The 8,418-nt window shown below is 33.9% G+C and overlaps 1 pseudogene; it reads right to left on the minus strand.

Annotated features, from left to right (window-relative positions):
* Positions 1-671: 671 nt before the first annotated feature.
* On the minus strand, positions 672-7,223 carry LOC129295813 (insulin-degrading enzyme-like 1, peroxisomal; annotated as a pseudogene).
* Between the last annotated feature and the right edge of the window lie 1,195 nt (positions 7,224-8,418).

Consider the following 8,418-nt stretch of genomic DNA (forward strand, 5'->3'; position numbering starts at 1 on the left):
AAGATATTTTCCAACAACAACTGAAACATTAATGAATGAGATTGTCATTTTACTCCAAGCATAAGCAAACACAGGTTAACTGGTTTTATAAAATTCAAGATTAAAATATTTTCCTAGCATAGTGAGTTCAATCAGAAGTTTAATGGATTACTAAATAAGCATCAATCGAACTATTTAGCTAGTATCAAATCATACAGTCACAATATAGGCCGTGTTCGATTGAATTTCATCAAGTTATAGAATTTATTTTAGAATCTAATGCCCTAATTATATCCAGTGTGTTTGGGCTTTTTTTTAGGTCTTTCTATCACAAAAATAATCAACATTCTCCCCATAATAGTTCCAGTTTTCACATATGGATCAACCTTCTTTGCTTTTTTCCATAAATTTTCTTCCATTAATAAAAAATGCAAAGAGCTAGCATGCAGAAGCTCATTAACAGTTAACAATTGATATTGAAATGCAAAACACATTTTTCACCAACATAAACAGTCCATAAATTATCACTTAGCATTCCTAAACCAGGAATTTGACACCATACAAATAAATGGAACAATTCCAAGTTCATAAGACCCAGTAATCTTTCTCCCCTTGACTTGAGTGTATTTAATTAATCTGATATGACATTAGTTTGAATAATAACAATGCTAACACAGTTCTAGTGTACTTACCGAACACTGTTTTGGAGAAAGCTGGTTTCAGCACCAGTTGGATAACAGTTGGGCGAAATTTTGAAGGCAGAGATGACCCTACCAACCAATCTTTGGGGGGATATACTACATGTAACAAATGCATCAATAAGAATATTTCCATGAAAAGTATTTCATGAAAATATTTACATAGTTGATGGGATACCTGCATATTTGATGCTATATTAACTACATAACTAATTGGAGGAGTCTTGTCCTGATAATGGAACTTGGTCTCACAATAGCTGAAAGCTTCAAAAACACGTTCAATTACATCAGAATTTTCAAAATGGGTTTAAACCATCAGGAAGATGGTTAGATGCAAAAGATCATCACCATATGATGTAGATAATGATACATCTGACATAACAACCCACATACTTAAAATTGAACTTCGTTCTACAATTTAATAGTAGGAACCATTTGACTATCTATGTTGTTAAGGGAGCAACCAAAGAGGTTGGTACTACAAAAAGCTTTCCTTAAAGTGCACCTTATATGTGGCAAAGCTAGCTGTTGTGGAAATGGGGCTTGCCATCTCAACACATATCTGATGCTTAATGAATATCATAACGTAGACAGTGACTTCTGGAGAATACATAGTATCCCCTCTAAATTGACCTATCCCTAGATTGTTCATTCCTTCTTTTTCACTTTTATGTGTTACCTTCCAATTCTTTTTCACTTTTACTGTACATATTCATCCATTATCAAAAATCAAATACCTCATCAAATATCCATTTGCAAACACCAGAGTGCTGTAGAAGCTCAACATATTTGAATAACAGCCCTACAATGTCCTGTATGTGATCTAAAAATCAAACATAGAGATGTCAATAAATTACAAAATCCATAAACCAACATACAATCGCACCTAGGATTTGTTCAGTAATCTGAAAAAAAAAATGACAGCTTCACATTCTGAATACTTACAAGTGAACATGACAATACCAAAAGAGATAAGATGTGTACAGCAAGAGAGGTAAAGATAAGAGTGAGAAAATCTAACCATGACCAGCATCAGTAAGATCAATTACAAACTTTAAAGAAAGAAAAGTCCAAATCCAATCTGACTCGCCTGCAGACAAGCCTGTTGCCCATCCTGCAAACAGAATCCTTCTCATAAAATCACACAGCTCACAAGATATAGAAGCTAAAATGAATTAAGAACTGCTATCCACAGGATGAAATCTTTACATATGAATTGAACAATGTTTAAACCACATATTTTCTAAAATAAGCTGCTGATTTTCCAAAGATACCTATTTCAATTTTCACTGCTCAGCAACTTCACTGCTTTTAGGTAATAGCAAAAGCAACTTTTCTACTGTGGAAACAAAGCAGAATTTTGTTGATTCTCCACAAAAAAAACCATACTTTTCAGATACAAAAACGCCCTAACTCAAATTTCTAGTTATTATATCATCCCTTATTCTATTTTACCCAGTCTCCACTAGGTGCCAAATTCACTCCTTTCTTTTTCTCAATTCTTCTCTTACCCTTCCACAGCTAGTTCATATATTTATTTTATATATGTGTTTATTTGTTAAAAACATTCTATAAACTTATTTTGACCCTTTCCTCATTTCAATAAGATTGAAAAATAAAAAATTGACTCAATCACAGTTAACCCTTACGAAAATTTAAAATTATTTATCCATCAAAAAATTAACTACAGAGTCAAATCTATATACATATTATTTTAAGTAATTGTCAGTAAAAGGAGATTTATTAGTTAAAATTAGCCATGCAATAATATGGATAAAAGAGCTAACAATGATTTTGCTGCACACAAATCGCTTCTTTTTTATAGTACTTTTCACTGAACTCAATTTGACAAAAGTGGTTCCCAAGAAAAAAGAAGGTGAAAAACAAAACCAGTCCTAAAAAAGAACCAATAGAATGTAAAATACCACCACAAAGAATTACCATCAATATAAATATGATAACTAGAGCCTGATTTTGTTGATATTACATGTTCCTTCATGTATGGTTCTCTCAAACAAATTAAAAATTCAAATGTATAGGCTGGAGCCTGATAGTTCATCTGATAAATCCACTGCTCCTTACCTAAGCATTGATGATTGTTATTTTTTGAAAAGGGAGGGATAGAATAGAAATGAAGGTTGAAATCTTGATCTAGAGGAGGAAACAAAGAAAGATGAACATAAATATAAATATTCCATTAAACACCAGAACTTATGACAATTAATATCAAGTTAATGACATCAAAACCACATACAATAAACCAGCATCACCTCTTTCTTTAAGTTCCACTTTCATCCTATAGTGAAAGGATTACCAGAAAATGATTTACAACAATCCTTAACTCAATATTCTTTATCTTTATTTTAAATGAGGCCAGGTGACGTTATAGGAAAATTAATTGTAAGATATGTAAGGGATGTATAAAACCCACCCAAGTTTTCAAGATGTAATATAATGATCCTTCTCCCTCATGGCCGATAAGATGACCAAGATACCTGCATGGCCCTTCCGCGTAGTAAAGAATCTCAGGGGTTACTGGCCATACATTCTCAATTTATGACCTTGTTTGATTGGGACAGTTTTGACAAGAATCTAACACACACGAGCCAAACAAGAATTAGCATAAACCCTGAATCAGTCAAACACTACGTAATCTGCAATAGTATAATTATACCTGCAGATGGTCTGATTTGCATGGCTGACCAGGAGGACGGAAATAACTTCGGTCAATATTTCGAATATCTGAGAATTTCTCTTCCACCAGATTTTGAATTTTATCAAGGCTTTGAAAATACTCAGGCACAAATAGTGGTATTCAGAGCCATATGAAGAAAAGCAGAACCAGTATCTGATATAAGAAAAGATCTAGTACCATTTGTATATACAACTAGACGCATCAAATTGGCTGAATAGTTTTCTTCATAGAACTTGATAAGCTCACTTCTTGTGTCCAATCCTCTGTTTTTTGGTTGAACTTCCAAAGTGTCCCAGTTCCCTATGTAACTCACAATTATTTTGAAACCATTAGAATCTCATGTATCTATTTAAAACGTGACAAAGCAGAAAGAGAGCAAGAAAGGAGAAAAATTAATCCTATTTGAAGAAGCATTACTTCATAGGAATTCTCGGTTAGGAAACAGGCAAGACCAAAACACAATTGGGTGCTTTAGTTTACCAATGAGAAGAAAGTTTTCAACATGCCAATCAACCAAAAAAAAAAAAAAACTATCTATAAAACAAAGCACCCAATAAAAGCAACTACTCAAATTTTAGCACTATTAAAAATAAAAGAAATAAAATACTAACCTGTACTGAATTTATGAAATGGATGGTCCTCAGAACTGAGATGCTTCTGAAGCTGAAAAGATTGCAATTTCATGCAGGGGGGAGAGGGTAATAGATGCTATTAAAGTACTCAAATACATATGAACAAACAATTATAGATCAGAATAATTTCTTTTAGCTTTAACAGTGCCAAACGATATTAATCTAGAGCATAGGTTGAGAGTTACAAATGGTGATCCCCAATGGTCAATTATAGAGAATAGTTTCCTCCCAAGTCCCAACCATGTCCAGCTGGAGGCACCCAGCCCAGAATACAAGCCAAAAAATTCTCCCACAATTCTTTGACAATGCATAGTCCAAGTGATTTTTGTTGGGCCCCAAGGCATAGTAAGTGCAAACTCAGTCTCAAACAGTCCAATAGTAATCCAAGACACAACAAACTAAAGTCACTTCAGCAATACTATTAGCCAGATAACAAAGACAAGTGAAATCAACGGCCAGAAAAATTCAAGAAAACGGATCCTAAAGGCAAAGAATCAGAAAAATAGATTCACCACTAAAAGGGACTGACCTCACGTCTTAGCTTTTTAATTGATGCAGCACAACTAAAGTAACTGGAGAAGCAAGCACATCCATGGGAGCTCATTTAGGTATTGGCAAAAAAATATTTCTGCTGCCCACTTGCCCCAACACATTTGAAGCATTGCAGGTAAATCTAATGCTATTTTAGATCAATTTAGAATGTTTAGTCCTGAAGAGCTCCCTTGATAAATGAAAGATCATTAACACTATAATGCTTCTTTTCCTAAACAAACGAGATATTTCACTCCAATTGAATAAAATTTAAGGATAAATGTCGTAATAAAATAAAATTTTGACTTTGCTTTTCTACCATTTTCTACTATGCAACCCTACAGTCAGTAAAGCCAAGAATAGTCACCTGGTTCATTCTCCAAGCATCAGATAACAAGTTCTTCTGGTTTTCTGTCAAAAGGAGAAAGGAAGAGTACAAAGATAAGAAGGTAGGGGGGAAAGCTCAAGACATTGGACAATATTAAAAAAAATATAGGCTAACCAGAGTCAACAGCTTTAATTTCCCTTGTCGTAGCATCAGCAGACATCAATGGTTTAATGAAGAACTGAGCAAATCTGGCAGGCAAACCACGGCCAAACATCAGATCTTCTATATGAAAGTTATCATAAGAAATAATAAATGAAAGAACCCAAAACTGTGGGATCTACCTGTCTAAAGCCTCTTCAAAAGCATCAGTGTTAACATCGAAGTGATAGTTGGTGCGCTCAGAGGATGTAAAAGCATTGGTGCTTCCTCCATGCTGTGTCATGAAGACAAACCACAGTGATGGCAAAACAACAGTCATTAGAAAACAATTGAAGAAACAACTATCAAGGGTGAAGTCACATAACTGCCAAATGATATAATGAAGAACTGTACACTAGAAATTTCCACCACTCATAAAAATGTCATTAGATAGAAGAGTTAAATGATGAAAAGGCCTAACACTCCAACACATGCACACACAAAAATAGAGGCACCAATTAGACATATTACTAAAAATAATTATGAACTATCACGTAAGTTTTGAGTTGAAGCAGTCATTGACAAGAGATTAGAGCCTCTCTGACCAAATTACCAAATGTTAATTGTTAATACTCGCCAATTAAAAGCATAAACTTGCCTTTCAGTTCATCATTTTATAACTTTAAATCATTATTAGAGCTTAATGCGCTGATCAAGGAAATGCAATAAGCTCATCATTCTATATCAAGGCTAGCTCTAACTTGCCTCAGGTCTGAAAAACTTTCCAGTAATTTTCAAAAGCCTTATGAGAGATCAAAGATTTCCTTTAGTCTCTCCAATTTCATACAATTGTAAATAAAATAAAAAATGCGGAACTAAAGTACTAAACTGAACAGGAAATTCTACAGCAGCTCAAGGAATTAAACAGTCTCAGCTATCTGAAAATTATGGCAGCGTTAACCCAATACTTGAGTGGGCACCAGTGGTCCTGCTCACCTGGCGTTAGTCAAAAAAATAATAGCAGCATTTACCTCGGTAATATACTTGGAGTAGCTATCTTCTACCGGGTATTTTTCACTGGCATAAAAAAGCATGTGCTCTGCAAGCAACAAAAATCAACTGATCATCACGTAATAATTTTTCAAATAAGTAACATTCCAATCACATCCTCAGATAAAGCGCCCTTAAGGTGAGTAATCTAATGTTAAAATATAAATTGAATTCTTGGTAACCAGATCAGGTCTATCGTTTTCCTTGTTTCTTGTCTCCCCTTCGGTGGTAAGCCATCTATTGTTAAAGTCAACTTGACAATAGCTGGAAGCCAATCATTGATTATTCATGTAAAAAGTAATTTTAATTTTAAAGTATATTGGAACACGCAACTCTCCAACAATATCGAGTTTTTACCAATGCAGCTAGCAAAATAAAAATATTCAAAACTGAAAAGCTATCAAAGTAGTAGTCAAGCCGCGCCCCCCCCGGGAGGCGGGGGTAAAGTAATCGAAGGGGAGAGTTGCCTCTCTTTTTCCTTGTCGAAAAAGGAGGTAAGGAAAGGGAGAGGCCCCCTCCCCTAATCGAAGTCGTTCAAAGTATAAAAAACGTAACAAAACACGATGACCGCCTCAAAATGTCAAACTATACCCAGGAAATGGGCAAGGCCTTCAAGACCGTCTGGATCATTGAAGGAGCCGACACCAACGTCCATGGAAGCAGCACACTGGAAAAATAACAGAAACAGATATTTTAAAAAAGACTTGAATTCAAAACAGAAAACAGCGTCGGGAGATGATTCAACCTTATCGGCATCGGGATCGCTGATGAGAAGCACTTCAAGCGAATTCCGTAGAACAATCCTTCTGTAATCCCTCTTGTCCGAGCGAGCTTTAAAAATCTCTACCTCTTCCTTCCCCACCGCCATCGTCAATTTGTAGTCGTTTCTTCCCTCTCTTCCCTCTTCCGTCGCTTCCTCTCAATCCCAAGTGAGAAAGGTGCTGGCAGCCGAGGGGACAGCAACGTTTCGCTTCTCTTCCAAACTCAGCAACTCTGGATTCACATATTATTGATGCTTGAAAAAAAATAATTTATTTTTGATGCTTAAAAAGATTTTATTTTAGTGTATTTTGATTTTTGATGCTTAAAAAGATTTTATTTTTAATCTTATAAAATATATTTTCAATCCTTTAATTCAAATATTATTGATTTTAAATAATTATTTTTGTCAATCATTATTATTTTAAAAAATAAACTTAATATATTAATATTTCATAATATTTAGTTAATATTTAAAAATTTAATGCAAAAGTTTTTTTGATAAAATTAAATGATGTTTTAATAAACAAATTAAAAAAATAATTCATAAAATTTTAGATAAATTTTAAAGAATTAGAGCTAAAATTTAGCTGAAAATATATTTTAATCAATATTAAAATCTTATAATTTAGAAGAATACAAGTCTACGATTGAATATATTAAAATAACTATTTTCCATGTTCGCTGATATATTTCTGATTTCTGAACGGTCATCTGTAAATTAAGCCCCAACGTCGACACAAATATTATCTATTGGTCCCAGAAGACTGAAAAGAGGGACAATAAAAAGGGGATTCAATCAAATTCTTAAGAATTATAATCAATTTAGCGTGATAAATAACACAGAATCTCCGTGTCATGTTGTCCTCATGGTTTCGGACTATCCCACGGCAGCCGCCGAGACTATATCCCACTTGTGTCTCCAGTCTAAGCTTCCATTGATAGCTTCGGCCTTAATCCGACAGAGCCTCCGATTTGCTAGTATGGGCACGATAGAAGACTCCATTGTTATTTATTCAAAGGCCAGATACACTGACAAATAATTGCAAGAGTGACCCCCTGCTCAATTCTTTTCATTTTACCTTTGCTTGGATTCCATTAGTTGGCCCATTGCATCACATCCGCGACAAGAGTCCCTGCATTGAGTCACGTAGCGCGCCTCGTGCTTTCGACTTTCGTCACGCATAAGCAGTGCCGATCAATATAATTGGATGATAAAAACATATAATTGATAAATTACTAATACAAATATTCTCGGCCATTAAATTTGCATTGTTACTGGTTTCTAAAATTGAGATGAATTCAATATTTATAATTTTTGTTATGCATATGATTTAATATGATAAGATATCACGAAAAATACAGCAATCAAACAAGCAAGGCCACAAAGGCTAGAAATCACATTTAATGGAGCGAAAATGAGAATAGGATAGAATTTTACAATTTAAAATATATTTGGTAAATAAGAAAAAAAATAAAAATATTTTTTATTATATATTTGATTGATAGGATAAAAATAGAGAGGTAATGGGAATTAAAAAGAACAACTGACCATAATAACCTCAATAAAAAATAATGAAAATATCTTAAACTTGATATTAAAAAATT

Source organism: Prosopis cineraria, unplaced genomic scaffold (assembly GCF_029017545.1).
Source record: "Prosopis cineraria cultivar Desert tree isolate PC_DT_omini unplaced genomic scaffold, ASM2901754v1 PC194, whole genome shotgun sequence".
In the NCBI taxonomy this organism is placed as follows: domain Eukaryota; kingdom Viridiplantae; phylum Streptophyta; class Magnoliopsida; order Fabales; family Fabaceae; genus Prosopis; species Prosopis cineraria.